General features: G+C 51.0%; 1 protein-coding gene across 1 annotated transcript in view; it reads left to right on the top strand.

Annotated features, from left to right (window-relative positions):
• The first annotated feature begins 399 nt into the window (after positions 1-399).
• Positions 400-20,362, top strand: part of LOC116938466 (intermembrane lipid transfer protein VPS13A-like) — a 93,464-nt gene continuing 73,501 nt past the window's right edge. Inside the window, exons 1-4 of the mRNA XM_076057107.1 lie at positions 400-596; positions 9,052-9,149; positions 10,908-11,110; positions 16,892-17,006. The gene's annotated coding sequence lies outside the window, so the exon portion shown is untranslated. The remainder of the gene's footprint in view (positions 597-9,051; positions 9,150-10,907; positions 11,111-16,891; positions 17,007-20,362) is intronic.

The following is a 20,362-nucleotide window of genomic DNA, read 5'->3' as shown; positions in this document are numbered from 1 at the left end:
TGTCTCTCCCCGTGTCGCTCCCCATCTCTCCCCGTGTCTCCCTGTGTCTCTCCCCGTGTCTCTCCCCATCTCTCCATCGTGTCTCTCCCCGTGTCTCTCCCCGTCTCTCCCCGTGTCTCTCCCCTGCGTGTCTCTCCCCCGTGTCTCTCCCCGTCTCTCCCCGTCTCTCTCCGTGTCTTTCCCCGTGTCTCTCCCCATCTCTCCCCGTGTCTCTCCCCGTGTCTCTCCGCGTGTCTCCCCGTGTCTCTCCCCGTGTCTCTCCCTCGCGTGTCTCTCCCCGTGTCTCTCCCCTGTCTCTCCCCGTGTCTCCCCGTGTCTCTCCCCATCTCTCCCCGTGTCTCTCTCCCTGCCGCGTGTCTCTCCCCCGTGTCTCTCCACAGTTCATCGCGATGAAAACTGAGCCTGCGTCTCCTCTCCACGTCTCTGTGTCTCCGCGTGTCTCCGCGTGTCTCCGCCGTGTCTCCGCTGAGTGTCTCCGCCGAGTCTCCGCTGAGTGTCTCCGCCGAGTCTCCGCTGAGTGTCTCCGCTCTGCTCACGGCCAGTGTCAAGGGCCTGCACGCTGCTCTTGTTCAGAAGCCTGTCACTGGATACCTTCGGTAGTGGCACGACCAGTGACCAGTGACTAGTGACCAGTGACTAGTACCACGACTAGTGACTAGTGACTAGTGACCAGTGACTAGTACCACGACTAGTGACTAGTGACCAGTGACTAGTACCAGTGACTTGTACCACGACCAGTGACCACGACCAGTGACTAGTGACCAGTGACCAAGGGCCTGCACGCTGCTCTTGTTCAGAAGCCTGTCACTGGATACCTTCGGTAGTGGCACGACTAGCGACCAGTACCATGACCAGTGACCAGTACCATGACCAGTACCACGACTAGTGACCAGTGACTAGTACCACGACCAGTGACTAGTGACCAAGGGCCTGCACGCTGCTCTTGTTCAGAAGCCTGTCACTGGATACCTTCGGTAGTGCCACGACCAGTGACTAGTGACCAGTGACTAGTACCATGACCAGTGACCAGTGACTAGTACCATGACCAGTGACTAGTACCATGACCAGTACCATGACCAGTGACCAGTGACTAGTACCATGACCAGTACCACGACCAGTGACTAGTACCACGACCAGTGACTAGTACCATGACCAGTGACTAGTACCATGACCAGTGACTAGTACCATGACCAGTGACTAGTACCACGACCAGTGACTAGTACCATGACCAGTGACCAGTACCATGACCAGTGACTATTACCATGACCAGTGACTAGTACCATGACCAGTGACTAGTACCATGACCAGTGACTAGTACCACGACCAGTGACTAGTACCATGACCAGTGACTAGTACCATGACCAGTACCACGACCAGTGACCAGTGACCAGTGACTAGTGACTAGTGACCAGTGACTAGTGACCAGTGACTAGTGACCAAGGGCCTGCACGCTGCTCTTGTTCAGAAGCCTGTCACTGGATACCTTCGGTAGTGGCACGACCAGTGACCAGTGACTAGTGACCAGTGACTAGTACCACGACTAGTGACTAGTGACTAGTGACCAGTGACTAGTACCACGACTAGTGACTAGTGACCAGTGACTAGTACCAGTGACTTGTACCACGACCAGTGACCACGACCAGTGACTAGTGACCAGTGACCAAGGGCCTGCACGCTGCTCTTGTTCAGAAGCCTGTCACTGGATACCTTCGGTAGTGGCACGACTAGCGACCAGTACCATGACCAGTGACCAGTACCATGACCAGTACCACGACTAGTGACCAGTGACTAGTACCACGACCAGTGACTAGTGACCAAGGGCCTGCACGCTGCTCTTGTTCAGAAGCCTGTCACTGGATACCTTCGGTAGTGCCACGACCAGTGACTAGTGACCAGTGACTAGTACCATGACCAGTGACCAGTGACTAGTACCATGACCAGTGACTAGTACCATGACCAGTACCATGACCAGTGACCAGTGACTAGTACCATGACCAGTACCACGACCAGTGACTAGTACCACGACCAGTGACTAGTACCATGACCAGTGACTAGTACCATGACCAGTGACTAGTACCATGACCAGTGACTAGTACCACGACCAGTGACTAGTACCATGACCAGTGACCAGTACCATGACCAGTGACTATTACCATGACCAGTGACTAGTACCATGACCAGTGACTAGTACCATGACCAGTGACTAGTACCATGACCAGTGACTAGTACCATGACCAGTGACTAGTACCATGACCAGTGACCAGTACCACGACCAGTGACTAGTACCACGACCAGTAACTAGTACCATGACCAGTGACTAGTACCATGACCAGTGACTAGTACCATGACCAGTGACCAGTACCATGACCAGTGACTAGTACCACGACCAGTGACTAGTACCACGACCAGTGACTAGTACCATGACCAGTGACCAGTACCATGACCAGTGACTAGTACCATGACTAGTACCACGACCAGTGACTAGTACTAGTACCATGACCAGTGACTAGTACCATGACCAGTGACTAGTACCATGACTAGTACCACGACCAGTGACTAGTACCATGACCAGTGACTAGTACCACGACCAGTGACTAGTACCATGACCAGTGACTAGTACCATGACCAGTGACTAGTACCACGACCAGTGACTAGTACCATGACCAGTGACTAGTACCATGACCAGTGACTAGTACCACGACCAGTGACTAGTACCATGACCAGTGACTAGTACCATGACCAGTGACTAGTACCATGACCAGTGACTAGTACCACGACCAGTGACTAGTACCATGACCAGTGACTAGTACCATGACTAGTACCACGACCAGTGACTAGTACCATGACCAGTGACTAGTACCATGACCAGTGACTAGTACCACGACCAGTGACTAGTACCATGACCAGTGACTAGTACCATGACCAGTGACTAGTACCACGACCAGTGACTAGTACCATGACCAGTGACTAGTACCATGACCAGTGACCAGTACCATGACCAGTGACTAGTACCACGACCAGTGACTAGTACCACGACCAGTGACTAGTACCATGACCAGTGACTAGTACCACGACCAGTGACTAGTACCACGACCAGTGACTAGTACCATGACCAGTGACCAGTACCATGACCAGTGACTAGTACCATGACTAGTACCACGACCAGTGACTAGTACTAGTACCATGACCAGTGACTAGTACCATGACCAGTGACTAGTACCATGACTAGTACCACGACCAGTGACTAGTACCATGACCAGTGACTAGTACCACGACCAGTGACTAGTACCATGACCAGTGACTAGTACCATGACCAGTGACTAGTACCACGACCAGTGACTAGTACCATGACCAGTTACTAGTACCATGACCAGTGACTAGTACCATGACCAGTACCACGACCAGTGACTAGCACCATGACCAGTGACTAGTACCATGACCAGTGACTAGTACCATGACCAGTGACTAGTACCACAACCAGTGACTAGTACCATGACCAGTGACTAGTACCATGACCAGTGACTAGTACCATGACCAGTGACTAGTACCATGACCAGTGACTAGTACCATGACCAGTGACTAGTGACCAGTGACTAGTACCATGACCAGTGACTAGTACCACGACCAGTGACTAGTACCACGACCAGTGACTAGTACCATGACCAGTGACTAGTACCACGACCAGTGACTAGTACCACGACCAGTGACTAGTACCATGACCAGTGACTAGTACCATGACCAGTGACTAGTACCACGACCAGTGACTAGTACCACGACCAGTGACTAGTACCATGACCAGTGACTAGTACCATGACCAGTGACTAGTACCATGACCAGTGACTAGTACCACGACCAGTGACTAGTACCATGACCAGTGACTAGTACCACGACCAGTGACTAGTACCATGACCAGTGACTAGTACCATGACCAGTGACTAGTACCATGACCAGTACCATGACCAGTGACTAGTACCATGACCAGTGACTAGTACCATGACCAGTGACTAGTACCACGACCAGTGACTAGTGACTAGTACCACGACCAGTGACTAGTACCACGACCAGTGACTAGTACCACGACCAGTGACTAGTGACTAGTACCACGACCAGTGACTAGTACCACGACCAGTGACTAGTGACTAGTACCACGACCAGTGACCAGTACCACGACCAGTGACCAGTACCATGACCAGTGACTAGTACCATGACCAGTGACTAGTACCATGACCAGTACCATGACCAGTGACTAGTACCATGACCAGTGACCAGTACCATGACCAGTGACTAGTGACCATGACCAGTACCATGACCAGTGACTAGTACCACGACCAGTGACTAGTACCACGACCAGTGACTAGTACCACGACCAGTGACTAGTACCATGACCAGTGACTAGTACCATGACCAGTGACTAGTACCATGACCAGTGACTAGTACCACGACCAGTGACTAGTACCACGACCAGTGACTAGTACCATGACCAGTGACTAGTACCATGACCAGTGACTAGTACCATGACCAGTGACTAGTACCACGACCAGTGACTAGTACCATGACCAGTGACTAGTACCATGACCAGTGACTAGTACCATGACCAGTGACTAGTACCATGACCAGTGACTAGTACCATGACCAGTGACTAGTACCACGACCAGTGACTAGTACCATGACCAGTAACTAGTACCATGACCAGTGACTAGTGACCAGTGACTAGTACCACGACCAGTGACTAGTACCATGACCAGTGACTAGTACCATGACCAGTACCATGACCAGTGACCAGTACCATGACCAGTGACTAGTACCACGACCAGTGACTAGTACCATGACCAGTACCATGACTAGTGACCAGTACCATGACCAGTGACTAGTACCACGACCAGTGACTAGTACCACGACCAGTGACTAGTACCATGACCAGTGACTAGTACCATGACCAGTGACTAGTACCATGACCAGTGACTAGTACCATGACCAGTGACTAGTACCATGACCAGTGACTAGTACCATGACCAGTGACTAGTACCATGACCAGTGACTAGTACCATGACCAGTAACTAGTACCATGACCAGTGACTAGTGACCAGTGACTAGTACCACGACCAGTGACTAGTACCATGACCAGTGACTAGTACCATGACCAGTACCATGACCAGTGACCAGTACCATGACCAGTGACCAGTACCATGACCAGTGACTAGTACCACGACCAGTGACTAGTACCATGACCAGTACCATGACTAGTGACCAGTACCATGACCAGTGACTAGTACCACGACCAGTGACTAGTACCACGACCAGTGACTAGTACCATGACCAGTACCATGACCAGTGACCAGTACCACGACCAGTGACCAGTGACTAGTACCACGACCAGTGACTAGTACCACGACCAGTGACTAGTACCATGACCAGTGACTAGTACCACGACCAGTACCATGACCAGTGACTAGTACCATGACCAGTGACTAGTACCATGACCAGTGACTAGTACCATGACTAGTACCATGACCAGTGACTAGTACCACGACCAGTGACCAGTACCATGACCAGTGACTAGTACCATGACCAGTACCATGACCAGTGACTAGTACCATGACCAGTGACCAGTACCATGACCAGTACCACGACCAGTGACTAGTACCATGACCAGTAACTAGTACCATGACCAGTGACTAGTGACCAGTGACTAGTACCACGACCAGTGACTAGTACCACGACCAGTGACTAGTACCATGACCAGTACCATGACTAGTGACCAGTACCATGACCAGTGACTAGTACCACGACCAGTGACTAGTACCACGACCAGTGACTAGTACCATGACCAGTACCATGACCAGTGACCAGTACCACGACCAGTGACTAGTACCATGACCAGTAACTAGTACCATGACCAGTGACTAGTGACCAGTGACTAGTACCACGACCAGTGACTAGTACCACGACCAGTGACTAGTACCATGACCAGTACCATGACTAGTGACCAGTACCATGACCAGTGACTAGTACCACGACCAGTGACTAGTACCACGACCAGTGACTAGTACCATGACCAGTACCATGACCAGTGACCAGTACCACGACCAGTGACTAGTACCATGACCAGTGACTAGTACCACGACCAGTACCATGACCAGTGACTAGTACCATGACCAGTGACTAGTACCACGACCAGTGACTAGTACCACGACCAGTGACTAGTACCATGACCAGTGACTAGTACCACGACCAGTACCATGACCAGTGACTAGTACCATGACCAGTGACTAGTACCATGACCAGTGACTAGTACCATGACTAGTACCATGACAAGTGACTAGTACCACGACCAGTGACCAGTACCATGACCAGTGACCAGTACCATGACCAGTGACTAGTACCATGACCAGTGACTAGTACCATGACTAGTGACTAGTGCCATGACCAGTACCATGACCAGTGACTAGTACCATGACCAGTGACCAGTACCATGACCAGTGACTAGTACCATGACCAGTACCATGACCAGTGACCAGTGACTAGTACCATGACCAGTGACTAGTACCATGACCAGTGACTAGTACCATGACCAGTGACTAGTACCATGACCAGTGACTAGTACCATGACCAGTGACCAGTGACTAGTGACCAGTGACTAGTACCATGACCAGTGACTAGTACCATGACCAGTGACTAGTACCATGACCAGTGACTAGTACCATGACCAGTGACTAGTACCACGACCAGTGACTAGTGACTAGTACCACGACCAGTGACTAGTACCACGACCAGTGACTAGTACCACGACCAGTGACTAGTACCATGACCAGTGACTAGTACCATGACCAGTGACTAGTACCATGACCAGTGACTAGTACCGTGACCAGTGACTAGTACCATGACCAGTGACTAGTACCATGACCAGTGACTAGTACCACGACCAGTGACTAGTACTAGTACCATGACCAGTGACTAGTACCATTACCAGTGACTAGTACCATGACCAGTGACTAGTACCATGACCAGTGACTAGTACCATGACCAGTGACTAGTGACCAGTGACTAGTACCATGACCAGTGACTAGTACCATGACCAGTGACTAGTACCATGACCAGTACCATGACCAGTGACTAGTACCACGACCAGTGACTAGTACCATGACCAGTACCATGACTAGTACCACGACCAGTGACTAGTACCATGACCAGTGACTAGTACCACGACCAGTGACTAGTACCACGACCAGTGACTAGTACCATGACCAGTGACTAGTACCATGACCAGTGACTAGTACCATGACCAGTACCTAGTACCATGACCAGTGACTAGTACCATGACCAGTGACTAGTACCACGACCAGTGACTAGTACCACGACCAGTGACTAGTACCATGACCAGTGACTAGTACCACGACCAGTGACTAGTACCACGACCAGTGACTAGTACCATGACCAGTGACTAGTACCATGACCAGTGACTAGTACCACGACCAGTGACTAGTGACTAGTACCACGACCAGTGACTAGTACCACGACCAGTGACTAGTACCACGACCAGTGACTAGTGACTAGTACCACGACCAGTGACTAGTACCATGACCAGTGACTAGTACCATGACCAGTGACTAGTGACTAGTACCATGACCAGTGACTAGTACCATGACCAGTGACCAGTACCATGACCAGTGACTAGTACCATGACTAGTGACTAGTACCATGACTAGTGACCAGTACCACGACCAGTGACTAGTACCATGACTAGTACCATGACTAGTACCATGACCAGTGACTAGTACCACGACCAGTGACTAGTACCATGACCAGTGACTAGTACCATGACCAGTGACTAGTACCATGACCAGTACCATGACCAGTGACTAGTACCACGACCAGTGACTAGTACCATGACCAGTGACTAGTACCATGACCAGTGACTAGTACCATGACCAGTGACTAGTACCACGACCAGTGACTAGTACCATGACCAGTGACTAGTACCATGACCAGTGACTAGTACCATGACCAGTACCATGACCAGTGACTAGTACCATGACCAGTGACTAGTACCATGACCAGTACCATGACCAGTGACCAGTACCACGACCAGTGACCAGTACCATGACCAGTGACTAGTACCATGACCAGTGACTAGTACCATGACCAGTACCATGACCAGTGACTAGTACCACGACCAGTGACTAGTACCATGACCAGTACCATGACCAGTACCACGACCAGTGACTAGTGACCAGTGACTAGTGACCAGTGACTAGTACCATGACCAGTGACTAGTACCATGACCAGTGACTAGTACCATGACCAGTGACCAGTACCACGACCAGTGACTAGTACCATGACCAGTACCATGACCAGTGACCAGTGACTAGTACCATGACCAGTGACCAGTACCATGACCAGTACCATGACCAGTGACCAGTGACTAGTACCATGACTAGTACCATGACTAGTACCATGACCAGTACCAGTACCACGACCAGTGACCAGTGACCAGTACCACGACCAGTACCACGACCATGCTACTGATGATGATACTACTGATGATGATGCTGCTGATGATGCTACTGATGATGATACTACTGATGATGATGCTACTGATGATGCTGATGCTACTGATGATGATGCTACTGCTGATGATGCTACTGATGATGCTGATGCTACTGATGATGATGCTACTGATGATGATGCTGCTGATGGTGCTACTGATGATGCTGATGCTACTGATGATGATGCTACTGATGATGATGATGATGCTACTGATGATGATGCTACTGATGATGCTGATGCTACTGATGATGATGATGCTGATGCTACTGATGATGATGATGCTACTGATGATGCTGATGCTACTGAAGATGATGATGCTTCTGATGATGATGCTGCTGCTACTGATGATGATGCTGTTGATGATGATGCTGATGATGACGATGCTGCTGCTACTGATGATGATGATGATGCTACTGATGCTGATGATGCTACTGATGATGATGATGATGCTACTGATGATGATGATGCTACTGATGATGCTACTGATGATGATGCTGGTTCCAGGGTGGCTGTGAGTGTGGATCACCTGGAGGTGACTGGAACCACCTCGTCAGCTGATCCCAAACACCTTCCTAGCATCCTGAGATCACTCACCCAGCCACGTGACTCACTCACCTCACTCACTCACCTACTCACTCACCTACTCACTCACCCAGCCACGTGACTCACTCACCTACTCACTCACCCAGCCACGTGACTCACTCACCTACTCACTCACCCAGCCACGTGACTCACTCACCTACTCACTCACCCAGCCACGTGACTCACTCACCTACTCACTCACCCACTCACTCACCTACTCACCTACTCACTCACTCACCTACTCACCCAGCCACGTGACTCACTCACCTACTCACTCACCTACACACTCACTCACTCACCCACTCACCTATTCACCTACTCACTCACTCACCTACTCACTCACCTACTCACTCACTCACTCACCTACTCACTCACCTACTTACTCACCTACTCACCTACTCACTCACCTACTCACTCACCCACTCACACACCCACTCACCCACACACACACTCACCCACTCACTCACTCACCCACCCACTCACCCACACACAACACTCACCCACTCACTCACCCACTCACTCACCCACTCACTCACTCACCCACTCACCCACCCACTCACTCACCTACTCACTCACTCACCTACTCACTCACCTACTCACTCACTCACTCACCCACCTACTCACTCACCTACTCACCCACTCACTCACCCACTCACTCACCCACTCACTCACTCAATCACCCACCCACCCACTCACTCACTCACCCACTCACCCACTCACCGACTCAATCACTCACCCACTCACTCACCCACTCACTCACTCAACAACTCACTCACTCACCAACTCACTCACTCACTCACCCACCCACTCACTCACTCACCCACTCACTCAATCACTCACCCACTCACTCACCTACTCACTCACTCACTCAACAGCTCACCCACTGACCCACCCACTCACCCACTCACTCACCCACTCACCCCCCCACTCACTCAACAACTCACTCAACAACTCACTCGCCCACTCACTCACTCACTCACCCACTCACTCACTCACCCACCCACCCACTCACCCCTCCACTCACCCACTCACTCACTCACCTACCCACTCGCTCACCCACTCACTCACCCACTCACTCACTCACCCACCCACTCACCCACACACAACACTCACCCACTCACTCACTCACCCACTCACTCACCCACTCACTCACTCACCCACTCACTCACCCACTCACTCACCTACTCACTCACTCACCTACTCACTCACCTACTCACTCACTCACTCACCCACCTACTCACTCACCTACTCACCCACTCACTCACCCACTCACTCACTCACCCACTCACTCACTCACTCACCCACCCACCCACCCACTCACCCCTCCACTCACCCACTCACTCAATCACTCACCCACTCACTCACCTACTCACTCACTCACTCAACAGCTCACCCACTGACCCACCCACTCACCCACTCACTCACCCACTCACCCCCCCACTCACTCAACAACTCACTCAACAACTCACTCGCCCACTCACTCACTCACTCACCCACTCACTCACTCACTCACCCACCCACCCACTCACCCCTCCACTCACCCACTCACTCACTCACTCACCCACCCACCCACTCACCCCTCCACTCACCCACTCACTCACTCACTCACCCACCCACTCACCCACCCACCCACTCACTCACCCACTCACCCCCCCACCCACCCACCCACTCACCCACTCACCCACCCACTCACTCACCCACCCACCCACTCACTCGCTCACAGCACTTGCCCCTTCGGCGTGTTGAGAGGCTACCTGGGTGACCTTTGCCTTGCGTAGGCGCCGGCGGTCCCCCTGGCGGAGGCGGTCCCCCTGGCGGAGGCGGTCCCCCTGGTGGAGGTGGTCCCCCTGGTGGAGGTGGCGAGCGCCTCTTGGTGGTGGACTTTGAGGTGAACCCTGGCGAGGTGGACTCCGTGCCAGGCTCACCACTGCCACAGCGCTTGCGGGTCAACTCACGGCCACTGGCGTTCACTTACCATGCAGTGAGTGACTCACCCACACGCTCACCCACACGCTCACCCACACGCTCACCCACACGCTCACCCACACGCTCACACACACGCTCACCCACACGCTCACCCACACGCTCACCCACACACACGCTCACCCACACTCACACACACACACGCTCACCCACACGCTCACCCACACACACGCTCACACACTCGCTCACCCACACTCACACACACACACGCTCACACGCTCACACACACACTCACACACACACTCACCCACACGCTCACACACACGCTCACACACACGCTCACACACACACACACGCTCACACACACGCTCACCCACACGCTCACCCACACACACGCTCACCCACACGCTCACCCACACACACACGCTCACCCACACACACGCTCACACGCTCACACACTCACCCACACACACGCTCACACGCTCACACACACGCTCACACACACACGCACACTCACACGCACGCTCACCCACACACACGCTCACACACACACTCACACACACACTCACACACACGCTCACCCACCCACACGCTCACCCACCCACACGCTCACCCACACACACGCTCACACACACGCTCACCCACACACACGATCACACACACCCACACACTCACACACATGCTCACACACACGCTCACACACACACACGCTCACACGCTCACACACACACACACACACTCACCCACACGCTCACCCACACACACGCTCCCACGCTCACACACACACTCACCCACACGCTCACCCACACGCTCACACACACACTCACCCACACGCTCACCCACACGCTCACCCACACGCTCACCCACACGCTCACACCCGCACTCACCCACACGCTCACCCACATACACGCTCACACACACACTCACACACACACTCACACACATGCTCCCCCACACACTCACCCACACGCTCACCCACACACTCACACACACACTCACACACACGCTCACCCACACACTCACACACACACTCACACACACGCTCCCCCACACACTCACCCACACACTCACACACACACTCACACACACACTCACACACACGCTCACACACACACTCACCCACACGGCACCCACACGCTCACACACACGCTCACACACACGCTCACACACACACACACACGCTCACATGCTCACACACACACTCACCCACACACTCACACACACGCTCACACACACACACACACGCTCACACGCTCACACACACGCTCACACACACGCCCACACGCTCACCCACACGCTCACCCACACGCTCACTCACACGCTCACACACACACACACGCTCACCCACACACACGCTCACCCACACACTCACACACACACACACACGCTCACACGCTCACACACACACTCACCCACACGCTCACCCACACACACACACACGCTCATACACACGCTCACCCACACGCTCACCCACACGCTCACACACACACTCACACACACGCTCACCCACACACTCACCCACACGCTCACACACACGCTCACACACACACACGCTCACACACACGCTCACACACACGCTCACACACACACACGCTCACACACACGCTCACACACACACACGCTCCCACGCTCACACACACACTCACCCACACGCTCACCCACACACACACACGCTCACACACTCACACACACACTCACACACACGCTCACCCACACACTCACCCACACGCTCACCCACACACACGCTCACACGCTCACACACACACTCACCCACACGCTCACCCACACACACACACGCTCACACACACACTCACACACACACTCACACACACGCTCACCCACACACTCACACACACACTCACACACACGCTCACCCACACACTCACCCACACGCTCACCCACACACACGCTCACACGCTCACACAGACACTCACCCACACGCTCACACACACGCTCACACACACACTCACCCACACGCTCACACACACGCTCACCCACACACTCACCCACACGCTCACACACACGCCCACACGCTCACCCACACGCTCACCCACACGCTCACACACACGCTCACCCACACACACGCTCACCCACACACTCACCCACACGCTCACCCACACACACGCTCACACGCTCACACACACTCACCCACACGCTCACACACACGCTCACCCACACGCTCACACACACACTCACCCACACACACGCTCACACACACACTCACACACACGCTCACCCACATGCTCACACACACACGCTAACCCACACGCTCACCCACACACGTGCTCACACACACGCTCACACGCTCACACACACGCTCACACACACGCTCACACACACGCTCACACGCTCACACACACACACTCACCCACACACACGCTCACACGCTCACCCACACACACGCTCACACACACGCTCACCCACACACGCTCACCCACACACACGCTCACCCACACGCTCACCCACACACTCACCCACACACATGCTCACACGCTCACCCACACACTCACCCACACGCTCACACACACGCTCACACGCTCACACACACGCTCACCCACACGCTCACCCACAAACTCACCCACACACACGCTCACACGCTCACCCACACGCTCACCCACACACTCACCCACACACACGCTCACCCACACACACGCTCACCCACACACACGCTCACCCACACACTCACCCACACGCTCACCCACACACACGCTCACCCACACGCTCACCCACACACACGCTCACACGCTCACCCACACACACACACTCACACACACGCTCACACGCACACACGCTCACACACACGCTCACACACACGCTCACACACACGCACACACACCCACACGCTCACCCACACGCTCACACACACACACACATCCACCTACCTACCCACTCTACGTGTGTGTGTGTCTGTGTGTGTCTGTGTGTGTGTGTGTGTCTGTGTGTGTGTCACTGTGTGTGTGTGTATCACTGTGCGTGTGTGTGACTGTGTGTGTATGTGTGTGTATGTGAATGTATGTATGTGAGTGTGTGTAACACTGTGTGTGTATGTGAATGTATGTATGTGAGTGTGTTTAACACTGTGTGTATGTGAATGTATGTATGTGAGTGTGTGTGTCACTGTGTGTATGTATGTGAGTGTGTGTAACACTGTGTGTGTGTCAGTGTGTGTGTGTATGTGAATGTATGTATGTGAGTGTGTGTAACACTGTGTGTGTGTATGTGAATGTATGTATGTGAGTGTGTGTAACACTGTGTATGTGTGTGTGTCACTGTGTGTGTGTATGTGAATGTATGTATGTGAGTGTGTGTAACACTGTATGTGTATGTGAATGTATGTATGTGTGTGTGTATGTGTGTGTATGTGAATGTATGTATGTGAGTGTGTGTAACACTGTGTGTGTGTGTGTCACTGTGTGTGTGTGTATGTGAATGTATGTATGTGAGTGTGTGTAACACTGTGTGTGTGTCAGTGTGTGTGTGTATGTGAATGTATGTATGTGAGTGTGTGTAACACTGTGTGTGTGTATGTGAATGTATGTATGTGAGTGTGTGTAACACTGTGTGTGTGTGTGTGTCACTGTGTGTGTGTGTATGTGTGTGTATGTGAATGTATGTATGTGAGTGTGTGTAACACTGTGTGTGTATGTGAATGTATGTATGTGTGTGTGTATGTGTGTGTATGTGAATGTATGTATGTGAGTGTGTGTAACACTGTGTGTGTGTATGTGAATGTATGTATGTGTGTGTGTATGTGTGTGTATGTGAATGTATGTATGTGAGTGTGTGTAACACTGTGTGTGTGTGTCACTGTGTGTGTGTGTGTATGTGAATGTATGTATGTGAGTGTGTGTAACACTGTATGTGTGTGTGTATGTGTGTGTATGTGAATGTATGTATGTGAGTGTGTGTAACACTGTGTGTGTGTATGTGAATGTATGTATGTGTGTGTGTATGTGTGTGTATGTGAATGTATGTATGTGAGTGTGTGTAACACTGTGTGTGTGTGTGTCACTGTGTGTGTGTGTATGTGTGTGTATGTGAATGTATGTATGTGAGTGTGTGTAACACTGTGTATGTGTGTGTGTATGTGTGTGTGTATGTGTGTGTATGTGAATGTATGTATGTGAGTGTGTGTAACACTGTGTGTGTGTATGTGAATGTATGTATGTGTGTGTGTATGTGTGTGTATGTGAATGTATGTATGTGAGTGTGTGTAACACTGTGTGTGTGTGTCACTGTTTGTGTGTGTATGTGTGTGTATGTGAATGTATGTATGTGAGTGTGTGTAACACTGTGTGTGTGTATGTGAATGTATGTATGTGAGTGTGTGTAACACTGTGTATGTGTGTGTATGTGAATGTATGTATGTGAGTGTGTGTAACACTGTGTGTGTGTATGTGAATGTATGTATGTGAGTGTGTGTAACACTGTGTGTGTGTGTGTCACTGTGTGTGTGTGAATGTATGTATGTGAGTGTGTGTAACACTGTGTGTGTTAATGTATGTATGTGAGTGTGTGTGTCACTGTGTGTGTGTATGTGTGTGTATGTGAATGTATGTATGTGAGTGTGTGTAACACTGTGTATGTGTGTGTGTATGTGTGTGTCACTGTGTGTGTGTATGTGTGTGTATGTGAATGTATGTATGTGTGTGTGTATGTGTGTGTATGTGAATGTATGTATGTGAGTGTGTATGTGTGTGTATGTGAATGTATGTATGTGAGTGTGTGTAACACTGTGTATGTGTGTGTGTGTGTCACTGTGTGTGTGTGAATGTATGTATGTGAGTGTGTGTAACACTGTGTGTGTTAATGTATGTATGTGAGTGTGTGTGTCACTGTGTGTGTGTATGTGTGTGTATGTGAATGTATGTATGTGAGTGTGTGTAACACTGTGTATGTGTGTGTGTATGTGTGTGTCACTGTGTGTGTGTATGTGTGTGTATGTGAATGTATGTATGTGTGTGTGTATGTGTGTGTATGTGAATGTATGTATGTGTGTGTGTATGTGTGTGTATGTGAATGTATGTATGTGTGTGTGTATGTGTGTGTATGTGAATGTATGTATGTGAGTGTGTGTAACACTGTATGTGTATGTGAATGTATGTATGTGTGTGTGTATGTGTGTGTATGTGAATGTATGTATGTGAGTGTGTGTAACACTGTGTGTGTGTATGTGAATGTATGTATGTGTGTGTGTATGTGTGTGTATGTGAATGTATGTATGTGAGTGTGTGTAACACTGTGTGTGTGTGTGTATGTGTGTGTATGTGAATGTATGTATGTGAGTGTGTGTAACACTGTGTGTGTGTGTGTGTGTATGTGAATGTATGTATGTGAGTGTGTGTAACACTGTGTGTGTGTGAATGTATGTATGTGAGTGTGTGTAACACTGTATGTGTGTGTCACTGTGTGTGTGTCAGTGTGTGTGTGTATGTGAATGTATGTATGTGTGTGTGTATGTGTGTGTATGTGAATGTATGTATGTGAGTGTGTGTAACACTGTGTGTGTGTGTGTATGTGTGTGTATGTGAATGTATGTATGTGAGTGTGTGTAACACTGTGTGTGTGTATGTGAATGTATGTATGTGTGTGTGTCACTGTGTGTATGTGAATGTATGTATGTGAGTGTGTGTAACACTGTGTGTGTGTATGTGTGTGTATGTGAATGTATGTATGTGAGTGTGTGTAACACTGTATGTGTGTGTGTATGTGTGTGTGTGTATGTGAATGTATGTATGTGAGTGTGTGTAACACTGTGTATGTGTGTGTGTGTATGTATGTGTGTGTATGTGAATGTATGTATGTGAGTGTGTGTAACACTGTATGTGTGTGTGTGTAGGCGACTGTTCTACAGCTGGTGGAGTTTCTCCGCCCCCGTGAGTCACTGCACGTGGAGCGACTGACGGCCAACGCCATCACAACGCTGAGAACCATCCAGCAGCACACCGCTGCCGGTGAGTTCACTCACCAGCTCACTCACCAACTCACCAACTCACTCACCAACTCACCAACTCACTCACTCAACAACTCACCAACTCACTCAGTCACCAACTCACCAACTCACTCACTCACCAGCTCACTCACCAACTCACCAACTCACTCACCAACTCACCAACTCACCAACTCACTCACCAACTCACCAACTCACCAACTCACTCACCAGCTCACTCACCAGCTCACTCACCAACTCACCAACTCACTCACCAACTCACCAACTCACTCACTCAGCAGCTCACTCACCAACTCACCAACTCACTCACTCACCAGCTCACTCACCAACTCACCAACTCACTCACTCACCAACTCACTCACCAACTCACCAACTCACTCACTCACCAGCTCACTCACCAACTCACCAACTCACTCACCAACTCACCAGCTCACTCACCAACTCACCAACTCACTCACCAACTCACCAACTCACCAACTCACCAACTCACTCACTCAACAACTCACCAGCTCACTCACCAACTCACTCACCAACTCACTCACCAACTCACCAACTCACTCACCAACTCACCAACTCACTCACTCACCAACTCACCAGCTCACTCACCAACTCACTCAACAACTCACTCACCAACTCACCAACTCACTCACCAACTCACCAACTCACCAACTCACCAACTCACTCACCAACTCACTCACCAACTCACCAACTCACTCACTCACCAGCTCACTCACCAACTCACCAACTCACTCACCAACTCACCAACTCACTCACCAACTCACTCACTCAACAACTCACCAACTCACTCACCAACTCACCAACTCACTCACCAACTCACCAACTCACTCACTCAACAACTCACTCACTCACCAACTCACTCACCAACTCACCAACTCACTCACCAACTCACCAACTCACCAACTCACTCACCAGCTCACTCACCAACTCACCAACTCACTCACCAACTCACCAACTCACCAACTCACTCACCAGCTCACTCACCAACTCACCAACTCACTCACCAACTCACCAACTCACTCACTCACCAACTCACTCACTCACCAGCTCACTCACCAACTCACCAACTCACTCACCAACTCACCAACTCACTCACCAACTCACCAACTCACTCACTCACCAGCTCACTCACCAACTCACCAACTCACTCACCAACTCACCAGCTCACTCACCAACTCACCAACTCACTCACCAACTCACCAACTCACCAACTCACCAACTCACTCACTCAACAACTCACCAGCTCACTCACCAACTCACTCACCAACTCACTCACCAACTCACCAACTCACTCACCAACTCACCAACTCACTCACTCACCAACTCACCAGCTCACTCACCAACTCACTCAACAACTCACTCACCAACTCACCAACTCACTCACCAACTCACCAACTCACCAACTCACCAACTCACTCACCAACTCACTCACCAACTCACCAACTCACTCACTCACCAGCTCACTCACCAACTCACCAACTCACTCACCAACTCACCAACTCACTCACCAACTCACTCACTCAACAACTCACCAACTCACTCACCAACTCACCAACTCACTCACCAACTCACCAACTCACTCACTCAACAACTCACTCACTCACCAACTCACTCACCAACTCACCAACTCACTCACCAACTCACCAACTCACCAACTCACTCACCAGCTCACTCACCAACTCACCAACTCACTCACCAACTCACCAACTCACCAACTCACTCACCAGCTCACTCACCAACTCACCAACTCACTCACCAACTCACCAACTCACTCACTCACCAACTCACTCACTCACCAGCTCACTCACCAACTCACCAACTCACTCACCAACTCACCAACTCACTCACTCACCAACTCACTCACTCACTTAGTCACCAACTCACCAACTCACTCACTCACCAACTCACTCACTCACCAACTCACTCACTCACCAACTCACCAACTCACCAACTCACTCACTCAACAACTCACCAGCTCACTCACCAACTCACCAACTCACTCACCAACTCACCAACTCACCAACTCACTCACTCACCAACTCACCAACTCACTCACCAGCTCACTCACCAACTCACCAGCTCACTCACCAACTCACCAACTCACCAACTCACTCACTCACCAACTCACTCACTCACCAGCTCACTCACCAACTCACCAACTCACTCACCAACTCACCAACTCACCAACTCACTCACTCAACAACTCACCAGCTCACTCACCAACTCACCAACTCACTCACCAACTCACCAACTCACTCACCAACTCACCAACTCACCAGCTCACTCACCAACTCACCAACTCACTCACCAACTCACCAACTCACTCACCAACTCACCAACTCACTCACTCACCAACTCACTCACTCACTTAGTCACCAACTCACCAACTCACTCACTCACCAACTCACTCACTCACCAACTCACTCACTCACCAACTCACTCACCAACTCACCAACTCACTCACTCACCAGCTCACTCACCAACTCACCAACTCACTCACCAACTCACCAACTCACCAACTCACTCACTCAACAACTCACTCACTCACTCACCAACTCACCAACTCACCAACTCACCAACTCACTCACTCACCAACTCACTCAGTCACCAACTCACCAACTCACTCACCAACTCACCAACTCACCAACTCACTCACCAACTCACCAACTCACCAACTCACCAACTCACTCACCAACTCACTCAGTCACCAACTCACTCACTCACCAACTCACTCAGTCACCAACTCACCAACTCACTCACCAACTCACCAACTCACCAACTCACTCACCAACTCACCAACTCACCAACTCACCAACTCACTCACCAACTCACTCACTCACTCACCAACTCACTCACTCACCAACTCACTCACCACTCACTCACCAACTCACCAACTCACTCACCAGCTCACTCACCAACTCACTCACCAGCTCACTCACCAACTCACTCAGTCACCAACTCACTCACTCACCAACTCACTCACTCACCAACTCACTCACCACTCACTCACCAACTCACTCACCAACTCACTCACCAACTCACCAATTCACTCACCAACTCACTCACTCACCAACTCACTCACTCACCAACTCACCAACTCACTCACCAACTCACTCACTCACCAACTCACTCACTCACTCACCAACTCACTCACTCACCAACTCACCAACTCACTCAGTCATTCACCAACTCACTCAGTCACTCACCAGCTCACTCACCAACTCACCAACTCACTCACTCACCAACTCAGTCACCAGCTCACTCACCAACTCACTCAGTCACTCACCAACTCACTCAGTCACTCACCAGCTCACTCACCAACTCACCAACTCACTCACCAGC

This window comes from Petromyzon marinus, chromosome 79 (assembly GCF_048934315.1).
Source record: "Petromyzon marinus isolate PM22_M1 ecotype Great Lakes invasive population chromosome 79, UKy_Petmar_22M1.pri1.0, whole genome shotgun sequence".
Lineage (NCBI taxonomy): Eukaryota > Metazoa > Chordata > Hyperoartia > Petromyzontiformes > Petromyzontidae > Petromyzon > Petromyzon marinus.
Note: the sequence above shows the minus strand (reverse complement) of the source record. Positions and strands in the feature narration are given on the sequence as shown.